The sequence below is a fragment of the Grampus griseus genome (assembly GCF_964374135.1).
Source record: "Grampus griseus genome assembly, chromosome: 15".
Classification (NCBI taxonomy): Eukaryota; Metazoa; Chordata; class Mammalia; order Artiodactyla; family Delphinidae; genus Grampus; species Grampus griseus.
This window is the reverse complement of record NC_139009.1, coordinates 83,915,774-83,935,953: the sequence shown is the minus strand read 5'-3', so window position 1 is coordinate 83,935,953 and position 20,180 is coordinate 83,915,774. Positions and strand designations below refer to the sequence as shown.

At 38.4% G+C, this 20,180-nt stretch overlaps 1 pseudogene across 1 annotated transcript in view; it reads left to right on the top strand.

Moving 5' to 3' along the window:
* The first annotated feature begins 551 nt into the window (after window positions 1–551).
* LOC309834167 (elongation factor 1-alpha 1-like) overlaps window positions 552–20,180 on the top strand; it is a 50,898-nt pseudogene continuing 31,269 nt past the window's right edge. The window contains exon 1 of the transcript in view: window positions 552–619. The product of the transcript in view is annotated as an elongation factor 1-alpha 1-like (transcript). The remainder of the gene's footprint in view (window positions 620–20,180) is intronic.

The window sequence follows — 20,180 nt, the reverse complement described above, 5'->3', positions numbered from 1 at the left end:
ATCTGTTGAAATATTTTATCTGAGCCTTTCCCTCTCTCTTTTCCTTCTGGGACCCCTATAATGCAAATGTTGGTGTGTTTGTTGTCCCAGAGATCTCTTAATCTGTCCTCATTTCCTTGTATTCTTTCTCCTTTATTTTGTTCCACATAAGTGATTTCCACCACTCTTGTCTTTCAGTTCACTTATCTGTTCTTCTGCCTAATTTTTCTGCTATTGATTCCTGCTAGTGTATTTTTCGTTTCAGTAACTGTAGTCTTCAGCTCTCTTTGTTTGTATTTTATATTTTCTAAGTCTTGTTAAAAACTTCTTGTAACTTCTCTTGCTATACCTCCATTCTTTTCCAGAGTTCTTGGATCATCTTTACAATCGTTACTCTGAACTCTTTCTCAGGTATATTGCTTTCTCCATTTCGCTTAGTTGTTCTTCTGAGGTTTTATTTTGTTCCACTTTCTGAAACATTCCTTTGCTGTCTAAATTTCTATTTGTATTTTTATGTATATGGAAGGTTAGTTATGTTTCTTGTCCTTGGAGAAGTGGCCCTCTTGTAGGGGATGTCCTATGTGTCCCAGCAGTTCACTCCCCTCTCGTCATCCAAGGGCCAGGTTCCAGCTGGTCCCGGGTAGGTTCTCACCTGTGTTTGCAGACTCATTTCTGCAGGCTGTGGGATCATAATTTTCTTGCTTCTGGTGTCTGCCCCCCTGTTGTGTGAGGCTGGTCTAGAGGCTTGTTCAGGCGTCCTGGTGTGAGGGTGCTGGTGCCTGCCCACTGGTGGCTGGAGCTAGGTATTGACCCTCTTGTGGGCCGGGTCCTGTTAAGTGGTGCTTCTAGAGGTGGCTGTGGGCTCAGAAAGTCTTCAGGCAGCCTGTCTGCTGGTGGGTGGGACTGTTCTCTCCCTGTTGGTTGTTCGGCCTGAAGCATCTCAGCACTGGAGCCTTCAGGCTGTTGGGTGGGGTCAGGTCCTTGTGCAAAATGTAGGCCTCCAGGAGAGCTCATGCTGATAAATATTCCCTGATAACTCTGTAAGCAGTGTCCTTTCCCCATTGTGAGCCACAGCTACCCCCTGCCGCCTCAGGAGACCCTGCAAGACCAGCAGGTAGGTCTGGCCTATGTCCCTATGAAGTCACTGCTTTTTCCCTAGGGACTGGTACATGCTAGAACTTGTGTGTACCCTGCAAGAGTGGAGTGTCTGTTTCCCCCAGTCCCGTGGAGCACCTGCAATCAAGTCTTGCTGGCCTTCAAAGCCAGATGCTCTGAAGGCTTCTCCTCCCAATGCCAGAACCCCAAGTTGGGGATCCTGACGTGGGACTCAGAACTCAGTCCTGTGGGAGAACTTCTACGATATAATTATTCTCCAGTTTTGGGTCACTGACCCATGTGTTATGAGATGTGATTATACTGGCATTGTACCCCTCCTACCATCTCATTGTGGTTTCTTCGTCATCGTTGGGTATAGAGTATCTTGTTTGTTAGGTTCCAGTCTTTTCTAACGATGGTTGTAGAGCAGTTGTGGTTTTGTTATGCTCATGAGGGGAGGGGAGCTCAAGGTTCTTCTACTCTGTCATCTTCTCAAGAATTCTAGTGTGGGTTTTTGAGAGCTTGTCTGATGAGTGAAAATGCAGGAACACTGGGTAGATGGACCTTTGACTGTATTAGGGGATCCCTAGCTTTCTCTACATTAGTATCCTTTAGAGGAGAAGCGTTTCATTTTTTCATGTTCCTGCCAATATTTGGTAATGTCAGACTTTTACACTGTGCCAGCTTTTGCCAGTCCAATGATGGGAAAGCTATTGTGTGCATTTATTTTACAATTCCCTGATTACTAGGAAGATGGAACACCTTTGCCTATGTTCACCTTTGTCCTCTGAAATTCCTTATGTTTTTCCCTTTCACCCACCTAGTTGTTTGTCTTCCTCTCATCAATTTGTAGAGAACTTGTTATGTTCGACCTCTGATATTTTATGTGGTTACCTTCAAAGGGAGGCACAGTTGTAGCTCACTGTTCTCTCCCTGAAAGGGAGTTCAAACCCAGCAGTACCACTTATCTATAACATAGCAATGATAGACCCACTTTTCAGGGGTGGTAATTGTAAAAACTCCTTAGAAGAGTGCTTGACAATAATAGATACTTGATGAGTACTGAGTTCTTTACCATCATCCTACAACCAACACTTCCATGCCACAGTATTTAATATTGCAGATATGTTTGCAATGAGAATATTCTTAGAACTTCATACCATTAGTCACAAGCCATAGATAATGGACTCTTTCAGTTTTTTTAATCACCTGAAACAATTCCTCTACCAATTCATTACCTCATCCTGAGAGCAGGTGTGAAGCAATGGTCTGTATGTGATGGAGGCATTGATGACTTTGGATTGGTTGAATTTTACATTCAATTCATTTGATATTCAGACAAGGATGTGATGCATATTCAGAAGAGTAGCAAGGCAACATATTTTAAAGGTTTCATATACAAATGTATATTTAATATAATGTATATTAACTTTTTTTCTAACTAAATTACTGATTTCCCATTGAACATAATGTACAACTAGTTTCCCAGTGAGAATGAAGCAGAAATGTGTCCACAGGGCATAGCCAAATGTTCCAAAACTCAGTGTGGGGGAGTGGGGTCCTACCAAGATCTTTATACCTTCAAGCTTCTTACCTTTTTTTTTTCCTCTCTCTGGGAGGCTTGAGAATACACAGCAGCAATTCTGCAGTTGACTTTTGTTGCTGGAATAAAATGAACTTCTAGAGATGGAAGAAGCAACAGGGGTGACAGGAGGGTGATGCTAACACATTTAGTTTCCTGGGGTCCTCAGTTCCAGTCATCAGTTCATTCACTCACTCATCAAGTATTTATCCAGTCTCCTCCTTTGTGTCAGATGACACTCCAAGTGTTGGAAACAGCTGGACAGAAGACTGACAATCTCAGAGCTTACAGTATAGTGGCTAGTGGGGGGGGGGAGGTGAGAGATGTGGGGAAAAAGCACTGAATAAGAGCACTTAGATGATTTCAGGTTGGTGAGAGCCATGAGGATATGAAATACAATGAAGAGGTAGAGAGGGTGATGGGGGAGGCTTCACTGCAGAAGTGATTGTGGCCTGAGTAATGACAAGGAGATCCCCAGGTAGACATCTGAGGGAGACTTCTCTTCATAGAAGGAACACTGCGACAAAATAACTGAAGGAAGAAAGAGTGTGGAAATTTCTAAATAACAGAAATGAAGTCAGTGACCAGAATACAGTGAATATGTGCAAGCGTTGGGTAAATAAAGTCAGAGAGTAGCCAGGGCTGTACCGTACAGGGGCCTGTAGGCAATAGGAAGAAGGTTGGATTTTATTCTAGGCAAAATTGAAAGCTGTTAGAAGATTTAGATCAGAACAGAGAGATAATGTTATCTACAGTTTTAAAATGTCACTCTGACCATTAAAAGTCCACCAAAATGGCTATGATTACAGGCTGACAATACTAAGTGTTGATGGGGCTATGGAAAAACTGCAGCTGTCATATGCTGCCAGTGGCGGTACAGGTTGGCATGACCACTCAGGAACTCTGTTTGGTGATTTCTACTAAAGCTAAGTCAGCAAGTCCATTTTTGACAGATACACCAAATAGAAATGCATAGATACGTTCACCAAAAGAGACATTTGCTAGAATGTTCATAGGAATAGTACTCATAAGAGTCAAAAACTAAAAATTACCCAAATGCCTATCAACAATACAATGGATAAAACAGGTGTGGTAGATTCTCACAGTGGAATACTATAGCACCATGAGAAACAACTACATACAAACACAAGCAACAGTATGGATGCATTTCGTGGATGAACCTCAGATAAAATGTACAACAAAAGAAAACAGAAAAAAGATCATACTACTTGGTTGCATTTACATAAATTTCGAAAACAGGAAAAATTATGCTGTTGAAAGTCAGAACAGTGGTTTCCCTTGGGGCAGGGGTAATGAGTAACTTGGGGGAACATGACAGTGATGTTTCCGTGCTGATCATCTCCCTTTCTTGATTTCGATGCCGGTGGCATGGGAGTGTCTGTGAAGCTTCAAGGAGCTATTCACTTATGAGCTCTCTTCTAAAATGTAGGTTATAAAAATTCAAAGAAAGTTCACTCTGGATGCTGTATGAAGAACTGGTCACGAGGGGTGAGATGGCAAGAGGAGAAACGTGGCCCCAGTTAGGAGGCTACTGAAGTAGACCAAGGAAGAGGTGATGTGGCAGGTGTAGCCTGATGACAGTGGACATGCACATATGGAGACACATTTGGGATACACTTGGGATACATTAGAGTTCTTCATATCAATCTATCTTAAATCAAATTCACAACATCAGAGGTTCTGAATAGAACCGAAGGTTTGGCTATGACTTGTGTAGAGTAGTGAGCACCCTCCTACACATGGGGCAGTAACCAACATTTTTCAACCCTTACAACTTAACGACTTGTGTTTCACACAGCCATCACAGCAACCCCATCCACCTACCAGCACCAGTTGACTTGGCTCAGGACGGCTCCCCTCTAGAGACGTCCTGCCCACAAGTCACCTAGTTTAATCTCACATCCAGTGTTCAGATCTCTTCAGAGTCCTGCAGGAGTTGACTCAGCTTAGGCTTGAGGGAACTCATTCCCTCCAAGGCAGCCCATTACAAGCTGAAGCAAGTCACTGCTTCCTAACGGGAAGGGGAGATCTCAGCCACGTAGGGATTCTTGTTCCACCCTTTGGGTCCATAGAAAGAAGAACCCAGTCTTCCACATTGCGACGCATCCAGTGTTGTCAAAGATCCTGCAACATTCCTTCTCTCCAGACCTAGTACCTGCAGCCAGAGGATTCAGCAGGCCTCACAGCCACTCCGTTGCTGGCCTCTCAGACATGGAGGACACGGGAACTTCATCCCTGACATTCTAAATGTTAGGCTTGTGTTAAAATCACCTGTGGTCTCATTGGGCTTGTAAGTGTTTTGATTTGCTTTTCCACATTCATTCATTCTGACATTACTGTGCACTAAGACACTAATCTTTTTTTTTTCCACATTTCTAGCCTCTAAGCCGTATTTTCTGCACTTGTGCTTAGGCATGTTCCTTATTGTAAGTGAAGGGTCTTACATTTATCCTTAGTCAATGTCATCTCATAACAATAGTTGGTGAAAGAGGTCATTTATCTGGGAGGCAAAACATCTGGGCTCCCTTCTCAGCCCTCTTGCTAATTAGCTGAGAGTTATGGCAAATTTGGGGGCAAGGGCTGCCCCCCAGGAACTGTCAGTGTTGAGTGAAACTTTGAGCTGAATTATTTAATTTGAAAAAAGTAGGTATCATAGCAATACCCTATCAAGTTGGCAAAGACTTCACAGTGACTATTTTCAGTGTCACGCTTCCTGTGGGAAGGCAAAGCAAATGTCTCCATGGACACAATTAGTGAAGAACTTAAAGGTCCATTGCCCTCTGGCCCATTGATCCTAAGAATCTATGCTAAGCTAATCATCAGGGAAGTGGACAGAGATATTTGGGTAAAGATGACTACTTCATTTTGACCCCTGATAGCTACAAACTGGAAGTAATCTAGATGTACAACCAAAGCAGGAAAGCTAAAATATAGAGCATCCACTCGATAAAGTGATCATTCATAGATCATATTTCAGATAATGTGGGCGAATATTGTTACTAAGTTAAAAAAAGTTAGGGATTAAAATGCATGTATTATATGGTCTCAATTATATCCATAGAAAGACAATGAAATGTTAATAATTATCTTTAACTTGTGAGGTTATGGGTGAATTTTTCTCCCTCACAATATTCAGGAATTTCTATGTTCTCTCAAGCCAGTATTGCTTCTACAATATAAAAAGGTTTTTAAAATTTAAGAAAAATGTTTTTAATACAGTCAGCTCACAGAAGGATTACTATACCAGCTTCCTCAAGACCTCTCTTTCTGACCCTTTACTCCCTTCTAATTTGCCTGCATAATAATGCCTGCCCCTCTGTTAACACTTTCTTTATGCCTTAGTGTTTTTCCATTCAAAAATATCCAAGAGCTTCTATATACCAACTCCAAATAATAAAGTCTCTATTTCAGTCGGGGAGTTAAGACCCTCTATCATAATGAGTTGGTTTCCTGAACTACCTTCTGTCGACACTACTCTCTGTGACTAGAGAGATTAAGGGTTTTGCAACTTTGTAATTTTCTCAGTGTCTAATATGTTAGGCACATCGTTAGCACTTTTAAAACAATCAAACTTCAACTGGAAAGCAAATATATTCCCCTGTTTTGGAATTTGAGGGAGGAATTTGGGGTCCAGTTTTAGGCAACTAAGAATTCGGAAGCAATTAAGCGTAGTGTGGAAGGTAGGATTATGGGATAGCATGCACCAATAAAGTCTTTCAACAGATGGCCACTGTCGACAGCTACAGAGGCAAATGAGAAGGAGTGTGTCTCAGGCTAAGAGGGATAAGCGATGTGAGATGGCTGAGGAGGGAAAAATGTGGGTAGCCAGACAGGATTCACCACGCGAGCAAAGGCAGAAATGGGTTCACACGAGGGCCATTAAACATGTGATACACTCTCACTGAAGACGTCCGAGGAATCTCATTCCAGGATGTGTTAAATGAAAGGAAAACCAGTGAACACCACAGACTGGTATCAGCGCAGCTCATCCCAGACCCAGAAGCAGGAACTAAGTGACACTTGGAATGGCTTCTGGTCAAGGCCTCCGAGAAAAATGAGTTTCCTTGACTTTCACTCTGAGTAAATTCATCTCCCCACTGGTTGAGCCCAGAGCAAGTCAACAGGATCCTGTGAGTCTCCATGATTCAGGTGCTCCAGGCTCAACTGGTCTGACAGTTGCAGTTTTTAGTGACTGCTGCCTTGTGTTTGGGCTGCAGATTTAAGGTGACCATTACAGGATCTATGAACTTTAAACAGCCAGACCTTCCTTAGAAGAAATCTGAGCCATGCATGTTAAGATGAGCATGTTTTCAGTTTAAAAGATTAATACTCACTTTAAATATTGTCATCTATTTCCTGTAGCTCTCCTCCCTAAAACCAGCACGCACGCGCGTGCACACACACACACACACACACACATACTTCGGCTGTTAAAGTAAATGTTAGTACACCAAAAATAGTCCCTCCCAGCTATCTCCCCATGTACATTTTTTCAGGGATGGTCTATTTTTTGCCTATTTTTTGAATTCTTACTACGGTCATGATTCACTTGGGCGTTTTATTTTAGTAAGAAAGGACTTCCCCCTTCTACCCCCAGATCATTCTCTTCCTCACCTGCTACCCTCTCTGTGGCCTCCACATTAAGCCAAAGTCACCACACTCACAGATTCTTGCCTCAAAGGGGAAAAGGTTTTCTTCTGACAAACTCGCTTATGGGAATCTCTGATTTTCTAACTGTGTGCTATTTATACTTAGCCCTTCAATGAATGTTTGGGAAACCAGCTGTATCGTAAACACCAAGCCAGATCCTGACTTGCTAAACTTGGATCAAATGGAAGCTATTATCATTTTTAGAAGCTGACACCAGGACTATCTGCCCTCCTCTCCCTCCACTCCCCAATCCCCAGAATTTGAAAAAGATTCATTTCTGGATTAAACGAATTTACTCTTACTTGTACTGATCAAGAGGTAAAATTAAGAAAATATATTTCGAGATTCTGTCTCAGATATTGGACATAGACTTTCTGTCGTAGGGAAAAACCTTTGTATTCTATTACAGGTTAATTACTAAATAGGTGTTGCCTGTAAGCGTTAATTATACATAATGGCCCATCTCTGGGAACACTGCCACCCAGGTAATGATCATTAAGCTAAAAATATCTCTGTTCAGCTCACAGGAGACATCCTGACCAGTCCCACCTGTGAACGCCTACAGGACAGGAGAGGTTAACACATCCCCTCTGGAGGCTGACCTGGAATTGTTTGACTTTACTCCCTTTCCTTTTTGTATAAAAGAAGCGTGAATTCTAACTCAGGCAAGGTGGTTCTTTGGGGTACCAGTCTGCACCATCTTCTCAGTCAGCTGGTTTCCAGATAAAGTCCCTGTTTCTTGCCTAAACAACACACAGCTTGATTTATTGGCCTGTCTACAGTACTACAAGTTTGGACTCGGTAAAAAAAAAAAAAAATGTTTAAGGAACCTCCATTCCATTTTCCATAGTGGCTGTAATTTACATTCTCACCAACAGTGTAAGAGGGTTCCTTTTTATCCACACCTTCTCCAGCATATATTATTTGTCTAAATTTTAATTACGGAAATTCTTAACGTTGTGAGGTGATACCTCATTGTAGTTTTGATTTGCATTTCTCATAATTATCAATGATCATCTTTTCATGTGCATTGTGGCCATGTGTATGTCTTCTTTGGAGAAATAACTATTAGATCTTCTCATTTTTTGATTCGGTTGTTTTTCCATTTCAGAAGAATGAGCTGGAGATTAGTGCCTCCTCTGTAGCATCGTTTGCAAATATTTTCTGCCATTCTGTGGATTCTCTTTTCATTTTAATTATGATTTCCTTTGCCATGCAAAAGTTCATGAGTTGACTAGGTCACATTTGTTTATTTTTGCTTTTATTTTTATTGCCTTGGGAGACTGACCTAAGAAAACAGTACTAAGATTTCTGTCAGAATATTTTGTCTATGTTTTCCTCTGGGAGTTTTATGGTGTGATGTTTCCAATTTAAGTACTTAAACAATTGTGAGTTCCCTTTTTCGTATGGTGTGTGGAGGGGTGAGGAGGTTGTCCTAATTTTAGTGATTTACATGTAGCTGACCAACTTTCCCAACACCACTCACTGAAGAGACTGGCTTTTCCCCATTGTATGCTCTTGCTTCCTTTGTTGTAAATTAATTGACCATAGGTGTGTGGGTTTATTGCTGGCCTCTCTGTTCTGTTCCATTGATCCATAAGTTTATTTTTTATGCCAGTGCAATGTTATTTTAATTACTGTAGCTTTGCAGTGTTGTCTGAAGTCTGGACAGGTTATGCCTCCTGCTTCGTTCTTTGTCCTCAGGATTGCTTTGGCAATTCTGAGTCATTTATGGTTCTGTATAAATTTTAGTCTTACTGGTTCTAGTTATGTGAAAAATGTCATGGGTAATTTGATAGGGATTGCGTTAAATTTGTAGACTTCTTTGGGTAGTATGGTCATTTTAACAATATTAATGCTTCCAATCCAAGAGCATGGGGTATCTTTCCATTTCTTTGAATCATCCTCAATTTCTTTTCTTAATATTTTATGGCTCTCAGCATATAAGTCTTTCACCTCTTTGGTCAGGTTTATTCCTAATTATTTTATTTATTTTGATGTGATTTTATTTTAATTTACATTTTTTCAAATTTTTGTATTGTGCAATATGCATAACATTAACATTTATCACCTTAATCACTTTTTTAAAACTTTATTTCATATCGGAGTAGAGTTAATTTATAATGATTTGTTACTTTCACTTGTATAGCCTAGTGATGTACTTATACATAAATCTATTCTTTTTCAGATTCTTTTCCCATATTGGTTATACAGAGTATTGAGTAGAGTTCCCTGGGCTATGCAGTAGATCCTTGTTGATTATCTATTTTGTATTTACTAGTGTGTGTATGTTAACCCCAAACTCCTAATTCATCCCTCCCCAACACCTTTCTTCTTTGGTAACCATAAGTTTATTTTCTCAGTTTCTGAGTCTGTGAGTCTGTTTCTGTTTTGTAAATAAGTTAATTTTTAAGGAACCTCCTTACTGTTTTCCACAGTGGCTGTACCACTTTACATTCCCACCAGCAGTGTAGGACGGTTCCTTTTTCTCCACACCCTGTCCAGCATTTCTTATTTGTAGACATTTTAATTATGGAAATTCTGATCATTGTGGTGATACCTCATTGTAGTATTGATTTGCATTTCTCTAATAATAATCGAAGTTGAGCATCTTTTCATGTGCTTTTTGACCATTTGTATGTCTTCCTTGGAGAAATGTCTATGTAGATCTTCCCATTTTTTAAATTGGGTTGTTAGTGTTTTTGATATTGATTTAAATGAGCTGTTTGTATATTTTGGAGATTAGTCCCTTGTCTGTCACATCATTTGCAAATAATTTCTGCCATTCTGTAAGTTGTCTTTTCATTTTATTTATGGTTACCTTGCTGTGCAGAAGCTCATGAGTTTGATTAGGTCACATTTGTTTCTTTTGTTTTTATTTTATTGCATTGGGAGACTGGCCTAAGAAAGCAGTGGTATGATTTATGTCACAGAATGTTTTGCCTATGATTTCCTCTAAAAGTTATATGGTTTGAGGTCTCGATTTAAGTCCTTAAGCATTTTGAGTTCCTTTTTTTGTATGGTGTGAGGGTGTGTTCTAATTTCATTGATTTACATGAAGCTGTCCAACTTTCCCAACATCACTCTCTGAAGAGACTGTCTCTTTCCCATTGTATATTCTTCCTTTGTCTAAGATTAATTGACTGTAGGTGTGTGGGTTTATTACTGTTATCTCTGTTCTTTTCCATTGATCCATAGGTCTGTTTTTATGCCAGTACCATGTTGTTTTGATTACTGTAGCTTTGAGGTATTTTCTGAAGCCTTGGAGGGTTACGCCTCCTGCTTTCTTCTTTGTCCTCAGGATTTCTGTGGTGATACTGGGTCACTTATGGTTCCATATATATATTAGTATTATCGGTCCTAGTTCTGTAAAAAAAAAAAAAAAAAAAAAATGTCATGGATAATTTGATAGAGAGTACATTAAATCTGTAGATTTCCTGGCCATTTTAACAATATTAATGCTTCCAATAAAAGAGCAGGTGATATTCTTCCATTTCTTTGAATCTTTTTCAGATTCCTTTATTAATGTTTCATAGTTCTCAGCATATAAGTCTTTCACTTCCTTGATCACGTTGAATTCTAAGTACTTTATTTATTTTGATATGATTTTTTAAAATTTCATTTCAATTTTTTTCAAAATTTATTGTGGTACAATATGCATAACATAACATTTATCATCTTAATCATTTTTTAAGATTTTTATTTTATATTAGAATAGTGTTTATTTACAATATTGTGTTCCACATGTAGAGCCAAGTGATTTACATATATATATATAAATATATATATATATATATTCTTTTTCAGATTTTTTTTCCATATAAGACACACAGAGTACTGAGAACAGTTCCCTGGTATACAGTAGCTCTTTGTTGATTATCTATTTTGTATATCGTAGTGTGTATATGTTATACCCAAACTCCTAATTCAACCCTACCCATCTCCTTTCCCTTTGGTAACCATAAGTCTCTTTACTCAGTCTGTGAGTCTGTTTCTGTTTTGTAAATAAGTTCATTTAATTTTTAAGGACCCTCCTTACTGTTCTCCTTGATGGGTATGCCAATTTACATTGCCACCAACCGTATAGGAGGGTTCCTTTTTCTCCACACCCTGTCCAACATTTCTTATTTGTAGATATTTTAATTATGGAAATTCTGATCATTGTGAGGTGATTCCTTATTGTAGGTTTGATTTGCATTTTTCTAATTATTGATTTTGAGAATCTTTTCATGTGCTTTTGGGCCATCTGTATGTCTTCTTTGGAAAAATGTCTATTAAGATCTTCTGCCCATTTTTTCATTGGGTAGTTAGTGTTTTTGCTATTGATGTGAATGAGGTATTTGTATATTTTGGGTTAGTGCCTTGTCAGTTGCATCATTAGCAAATATTTTCTGCCATTTGGTGGTTTGTCTTTTCATTTTGTTTGTGGTTTCCTTTGTGCAAGGATGCAGAAGTTTGATTATGTCCTCTTTTTTTTTTTTTCTTTTCTATTTCCTCTGGAGAATGACCTAAGAAAACCACAGTATAATTTCTGTAAGGGAATGTTTTGCCTATGTTTTTCTCTAGGAGTTTTTTGGTGTGAGGTCTCCTATTTAAGACCTTATGCCAATTTGAGTTGCCTTTTGTGTATGGGGGAGAGGTGTGTCATAATTTCAATGATTTATATGCAGCTGTCAAACTTTCCCAACACCATTTGCTGAAGATACTTTTCCCCATTGTATATTCTTGCTTTCTTTGTCAAAGATTAATTGACCGTAGCTGTGTGGGTTTGTTACTGGACTGTCTATTCTGTTCCATTCATCCATAGTTCTGTTTTTGTGCCAGTACCTCATTGGTTTGAATACTGTTGCTTTGTAGTACTGTCTGAAGTCTGGGAGAGTTATGCCTCCCACTTTGTTCTTTGGCCTCAGGATTGCTTGGGCGATTCTGGGTCATTCATGGTTGCATATAAATTTTAGGCTTATTGGTTCTAGTTCTGTGAAAAATGTCATGGGTAATTCGATAGGGATTGCATTAAACCTGTAGATTGCTTTGGGTAGTATGGCTATTTTGAAAATATGAATGCTTTTATTCCAGAAGCATGGGATATCTTTGCATCATCTTCAATTTCCTTTATTAATGTTTTATGGTTCTCAGCATATGTTTTTGACCTCCTTTGTGAGGTTGGTACCTAAGTATTTTATTCATTTTGATGCAATATTTTTGTATTTTATTTTACTTTTTGCAGATTTCTTTATTGTAGTATTACAGTGTATGCATAATATAACATTTATGATCTTAATTTTTAAAATTTTTATTGTAGTAGTTGATTTACAGTATTGTGTTGGATTCAGTTGTACAGCAAAGTGACTTACTTACAATTATGTCTATTCGTTTTCAGATTCTTTTCCCATATAGGTTATACAGAGTATTACGTTGAGTTCCCTATGCCATATATTAGGTACTTGTTGAATATGCCTTATGTATACAGTAGCGTGTATATGTTAATTGCAAACTCCTAACTTACCCATCCCCACCACCTTTCCTCTTTGGTAACCATAAATTTGTTTTCTCAGTCTCTGAGTCTGTTTCTGTTTTGTAAATAAGTTCATTTAATTTTTAAGGACCCTCCTTACTGTTCTCCATAGTGGCTGTACCACTGTGCATTCCCATTAACAGCATAGGAGGGTTCCTTTTTCTCCACACCCTGTCCAGCATTTCTTATTTGTAGACATTTGAATTATGGAAATTCTGATCCTTGTGGTGGTACCTCATTAGTTTGCATTTTGTTAATTATTGATGTTGGGCATCTTTTCATGTGCTTTTTGGCCATCTGTCTTATTTGGAGAAACGTATTATGTGAATCTTCTGCCCATTTTTTAATTGGGTTGTTAGTGTTTTCGATATTGATGTGAATGAGCTGTTTGTATATTTTGGAGATTAGCGCCTTGTCAATCATATCGTTTGCAAATATTTTCTGCCATTCTGTGGGTTGTCTTTTCATTTTGTTAATGGTTTCCTTTGCTGTTCCAAAGGTCATAAGTTTGATTAGGTCCCATTTGTTTATTTTTGATTCTCTTTCTATTGCCTTGGGAGACTGAACTCAGAAAACAATGGTACCATTTCTGTCAGAATGTTTTGCCTACATTTTTCTCTAGGAGTTTTATTGTGTGATGTCTCCTATTTAAGTCCTTAAGCCATTTTGAGTTCCTTTTTTTGTATGGTGTGTGGGTGGTTTCTAATTTCAGTGATTTACATGCAGCTCTCCAACTTTCCCAGCACCACTTGCTGAAGAGGCTATCTTTTCCCCGTTGTATATTTTTGCTTTTTTGTTCAAAGATTAATTGACCATAGCTGTGTGGTTTTGTTACTGGGCTCTCTATTCTGCTCCATTAATCCATAGGTCTGTTTTTGTGCCAGTACCTCACTGTTTTGAATACTGTTGCTTTATATAGTGTTATCTGAAGTCTGGGAGGGTCATGCCTCCTGCTTTGTTCTTTGTCCTCAGGATTGCTTGGGCGATTCTAGGTCATTCATGGTTGCATATAAATTTTAGGCTTAATGGTTCTAGTTCTGTGAAAAATGTCATGGGTAATTTGATATGGACTGCAATAAATCTTTAGATTGCTTTTAGTTGTATGGCCATTTTAACCATATTAAAGCTTCCAATCATAGAGCATGAAATATCTTTGCATTTCTTTGAATTATCTTCAATTTCCTTTATTAATGTTTCATAGTTCTCAGTATATAAGTCTTTCACCTATGTGTTCATGTTTATTTTGAAGTATTTTATTTATTTTTATGTGTTTTTATCAAATTTCTGGATTGTGGTAAAATATGCATAACAACATTTTCCAATCATTTTAAAATTTTTATTATTTTATATTGGAGTAGAGTTGATTTACAATGTTTTTTTTTCAGTTGTACAGCAGAGTGATTTACTCATACATAAGCATATGTCTATTCTTTTTCTGGATCTTTATCCATATAGGTTAGTACAGTATATTAAGTTGAATCCCTGTTGTATACAGTAGGTCCTTGTTGATTTTCCATCTTGTATATAGTACTGTGTGTATGTTAATCCTAAACTCCTTATGTATCCCTACCCACCACCTTTCTCCATTTTTTAACCATAAGTTTGTTTTCTTAGTTTTTGAGTGTGTGATTCTATTTGGTTTTCATAAATAAAGTTCTTGTAATTTTTAAGGAACATCCATACTCTTCTCCATATTAGCTGTACCAAGTACGTTCCCAGTGACAGTGTTGAAGGGTTCCTTTTTCCCCACACCCTCTCCAGCATTTATTTGCAGACATTTTAATTATGGAAATTCTGATCATTGTGAGGTGATTCCACATTGTAGTTGTGATTTGCATTTCTCTAATAACTGTCAATGTTGAACATCTTTTCATGTGCTCCTTGGCCATCATTATATCTTCTTTGGTATAATGTCTTTAGATCTTCTGCCCATTTTTTGATTGCATTGTTAGTGTTTTGATATTGAAGTGAATGATCTGTTTGTATATTTTTCAAATTAATCCCTTTTCAGGCTCATCATTTGCAAATATTTTCTCTCGATCTGTAGCTTGTCTTTTCATTTTGTTTATGGTTTCCTTTGCTGTACAAAATTTGATAAGTTCGATTAGGTCCTATTTATTTTTGCTTTTATTTCTATTGCCTGGGAGACTGAACTAAGAAAACAGTGGTATGATTTATGTTAGAGAATATTCTTCCTATGTTTTCCTCTAGGAGTTTTATAGTATCTCATCTTACATAGGTTTTCAATACATTTTGAGGTGTTTTTTTTTAAAGAACATTAGAGAATGTTCTAATTTCATATTTCTGCATGTAGCTGTCCAAGGTTCCCAGCACTACTTATTGAAGGAAGAGACTGTGTTTTCTCCATTGTATATTTTTGCCTCATTTGCATAGAGTATTGACCATAGATGTGTGTGTTAATTTCTGGGCTTTCTATCCTGTTCCAGTGATCTATAATTTTGTTTTTGGGCCAGTACCATACTCTTTCGATTACTTTGACTTCATAGTATAGTCTGAAATCATGGAACCTGATTCCTCCAGCTCTGTTCTTCTTAAGATTCCTTTGGCTATTTGGGGTTTTTGGGGTCTCCATACAAATCTTAAAGTGTTTTGTCCTTGATCTGCAAAAAATGCCATGGAAATTTGGTAGGGACTGCACTGAGTCATTTGATTGTTTTGGCTAGTATAGACATTTTGACAATATTTATTCTTCCAATCCAGAAACTTTGTATACCTTTCCATCTATTTGTGTCATCTTTGATTTCTTTTATCTGCATCTTATGATATTTAGAGTACATGTGTTTTGCCTCCTTAGGTACATTTATTCGTAGATATTTTATTCTTTTTGATGCGATGGTAAATGAGATTGGCTCCTTAATTTCTCTTTCTGATCTTTTGTTGTTAGTGTATAGAAATGCAACAGATTTCTGTGTATTAATTTTGTCTCCTGCAACTATAACAAATTCATTAATGAGCTCTAGTAGTTTTCTGATAGCATCGTTACAATTTTCTATGTATATATCATGTCATAATGCAAACAGTGACGTTTTTATTCTTTTCCAATTTGGATTCCTTTTATTTCTTTTACTTTTCTGATTGCCATGGCTAGGGCTTCCAAATTATGTTGAATAAAAACGGCAAGAGTGGACATCCTTGTCTTTTTCCTGATCTTAGAGGAAATGCTCTCAGCTTTTCACCATTGAGTATGATGTTAGCTGTGGGTGTCATATATGGCCTTTATTATGTTGAGGTAAGTTCCCTCTATGCCCACTTTCTGGGGAGTTTTTATCATAAATGGGCATCAAATTTTGTCAAAAGCTTTTTCTACATCAATTGAGATGATCATATGGTTTTTATTCAATTTGTTAATGTGGTATATCAGACTGGTTGATTTGCAGATATTGAAAAATCCTTGCATCCCTGTGATAAATGCCACTTAATCATGATGTATGATCCTTTTAACGTATCGTTGGATTCATTTTGCTAGTATTTCATTGAGGATTTTTGCATCTGTGTTCATCAGTGATATTGGCATGTAATTTTCTGTCTTTTCTTTCTTTCTTCCTTTCTTTCTCTCTCTCTCTTTCTCTCTCTTTCTCTTTCTCTCTCTTTCTCTCTCTCTTTCTCCCTCTCTCCCTCTCTCGCTCTCCCTCGCTCTCCCTCGCTCTCCCTCGCTCTCCCTCGCTCTCCCTCGCTCTCCCTCGCTCTCCCTCGCTCTCCCTCCCTCGCTCTCCCTCGCTCTCCCTCCCTCTCCCTCCCTCTCCCTCGCTCGCTCTCCCTCGCTCTCCCTCCCTCGCTCTCCCTCCCTCGCTCTCCCTCCCTCGCTCTCCCTCCCTCGCTCTCCCTCCCTCTCCCTCGCTCGCTCTCCCTCCCTCTCCCTCGCTCGCTCTCCCTCCCTCTCCCTCCCTCTCCCCCTCCCTCCCTCCCTTCCTTCCTCACTCCCTCCCTCCCTTCCTTCCTCCCTCCCTCCCTCCCTTCCTTCCTCACTCCCTTCCTTCCTCCCTCCTTTTCTCCTTTCCTTGTATCTTTGTCTGGTTTTGGTATCAGGCTGATGGTGGCCGCATAGAATGAGTTTGGAAGTGTTCCTCTCTCTACAATTTTTGGAATAGTTTCAGAAGGACAGGTGTTAACTCTTCTCTAAATGTTTGGTAGAATTTACCTGTGAAGCCATCTGGTCCTGAACTTTTGTTTGTTAGGAGTATTAAATCACAGATTCAATTTCAGTACTTGTGATTGGTTGGTTCATATTTTCTATTTCTTCCCAGTTGAGTTTGGGAGATTGTACCTTTCTATGAATTTGTCCATTTCTTCTAGTTTGTCCATTTTATTGGCACATAGTTGCTTGTAGTAGTCTTATGATCCTTCAAATTTCTGTGGTGTCAGTTGTAACTTCTCCTTTTTCATTTCTAATTTTACTGATTTGAGCCCTCTCGCTTTTGTTCTTAATGAGTCTGGCTAAAGGTTTATCAATTTTGTTTATATTTTCAAATATAATATATTTTCAAATATAGTTTGAAATAATATATTTTCAAATATAGTTTCATTGATCTTTTCTGTTGTTTTCTTAGTCTCTATTTCATTTATTTCTGATCTGATCTTTATGATTTCTTTCCTTCTACTAATTTTGGGTTTTGTTTGTTTTCTTTCTCCAGTTGCTTTTGGTGTAAGGTTAGTTTTGAGAGTTTTCTTGTTTCCAGAGGTAAGCTTGTGTTGCTATGAACTTCCTTCTTAGAACTGCTTTTGCTGTGTCCCATAGATTTTGGATTGATGTGTTTTCATTTTCACTAGTCTCTAGGTATTTTTATTCCCTCTTTGATTTCTTCAGTGATCCATTGGTTGTTTAGTATCGTATTGTTTAGGCCCCATGTGTTTGTGTTTTTTTGCAGTTTATTTCTTATATTTGATTTCTAACCTATAGTGTTGTGGTCAGAAATGATGCTTGATGATTTCAGTTTTTTAAAAATTTACATAGGCTTGCTTTGTGGCCCAGCATGTGATCTACTCTGGAGAATTGTCCACATGCATTTGAAAAGAATATGAATTCCGCTGCTTTCAGATAGGATGCTCTATAAATAACAATTAAGTGCGTCTGGTCTAATGTGTCATTTAAGACCTGTGTTTCCTTATTGATCTGTCCTGTCTGGATGATCTGTCCTTTGATGTAAGTGGGGTGTTAAAGTCCCCCACTATTATTGTGTTACTGTCAATTTTTTCTTTTGTGTCTGTTAGCATTTGTTTTATATATTGAGGTATTCCTATGTTGGGTGCATATATATTTACAACAGTTAAATCTTCTTGGATTGATCCCTTGATCATTATGTAGTGTCCTTCTTTGTCTCTTGTAACAGTCTTTATTTTAAAGTCTATTCTGTTTGATAGGAGTATTGTTTCTCCACCTTTCTTTGATTTCCATTTGCATGGAACAGCCTTTCCCATCCACAAACCTTCAGTCTATATGTGTCCCTAGATCTGAAGTGGGTCTCTTGTAGACAGCATACATATGGGTCTTGTTTTTGTATCTATTCAGCCAGTCTGTATCTTTTGGTTGGAGCATTTAATCCATTTATATTTAAGGTAATTACCAGTATATATGTTCTTATTGCTATTTTGTTAATTATTTTGGATTTGTTTTTGTAGGACTTTTTTCTTCCCTTCCTCTTTAGTTATCTTCTCTTGTGATTTGATGACTGTCTTTTGTGTTGTTTGGACTCCTTTTTCTTTTTGGTGTATGTATCTATTGTAGATTCTTGGTTTGTGGTTAACATGTGGTTTGGAAATAGCAGTCGATATATATACAAGATTTTTAAAGTTGCTGTTCTCTTAATTTCAAATGCATTTCCAATATCCTGCATTTGTACTCTCCTCTCCTCAGGGTTGCTAGTTTTGAGTTCATATTTGCATGTGGATCATTTTCTACCTTTACTGTATATTTGTCTTTACCTGTGAGCTTTCCCCTTTCATAATTGATGTGTTTCTAGTTGTGCCTTTTCTGTTCCTCCTAGAGAAGTTCCTTTATCATTTGTTGTAAAGCTGGTTTGGTGGTTCTGAATTCTTTGTTTTTTCTTGTCTGTAAAGCTTTTGATTTCTCCATCAAATCAGAATGAGAGCCTCACTGGGTTGAGTATTCTTGGTTATAGGCTTTTCTCTTTATCACTTCATATATGTCATGCCACTCCCTTCTTGCCTGCAGAATTTCTGCTGAAACATCAGTTGATGACCTTATGTGGATTCCGTTGTGTGTTATTTGTTGCTTTACCATTGTTGCTCTTAATATTTTCTCTTTGTCTTTAATTTCTGTCAATTTGATTACTATGTGTCTCACCGTGTTCCTCCTTAGGTTCATCCTATATGAACTCTTTGTGCTTCTTGGACTTGGGTGTCTGTTTCCTTTCTCATGTTAGGGAAGTTTTCAGCTATCATCTCCATATATTTTCTCAAGGCTTTCTATCTCTGCTCCTTTTGGGACCTATGTAATGCAAATGCTGGTGCATTTAATGTTGTCCTAGAAGTTTCTTAAATGGTTGTCATTTATTTTCATTCTTTTTACTTTATTCTGTTCTGTGGCAGTGATTTCCACCATTCTGTCTTCCCGCTGACTTACCTGTTCTTCTGCCTCATTTATTCTGCTATTGATTCCTTCTAGTGTATTTTTCCATTTCAGTTATTGTATTCTCCATCTGTTCTTTATATGCTATAGCTTTTCATTAAATATTTCTTGTATCTTCTTGGTCTGTGCCTTCATTCTTTTTCTGAGATCTTGGATTATCTTTACTATCATTACTCTGAATTCTTTTTTAGATAGATTGCCTATCTCCACTTTACTTAGTTGTTCCGGGGTTTTATCTTTTTTCTTCATCTGGAGTATATTCCTCTGCCATCTCATTTTGTCTAACTTCCTGTGTTTGTGGTCACACAGGCCACAGGATTGTAGTTCCTCTTGCTTCTCATGTTGCACCCTGGTGGGTGAGGCTGGTCTAAGAGGCTTGTGCAGGCTTCCTGTTGGGAGGGACTGGTGCTGCCCACTGGTGGGTGGAGCTGGGTCTTGTCCTTCTGGTCGGCAAGACCATGTCAAGAGGTGTGTTTAGAGGTGGCTGGGGACTCAGGAAGACTTTAAACATCCTGTTTGCTGATGGGTGGGGCTGTGTTCTTGCTCTGTTGGTTGTTTGGCCTCAGGTGTCCCGGCACTGGAGCCTATGGGCTCTTGGGTTGGGTCAAGTCTTGGCATCAAAATGGCAGCCTCCAGGACAGCTCACACCAATGAATACTCCCCCGTACCTCTGCCACCACTGTCTGCCACCACAGTGAGCCCTATGCCTCCCCAGGAGACCCTCCAAGTCC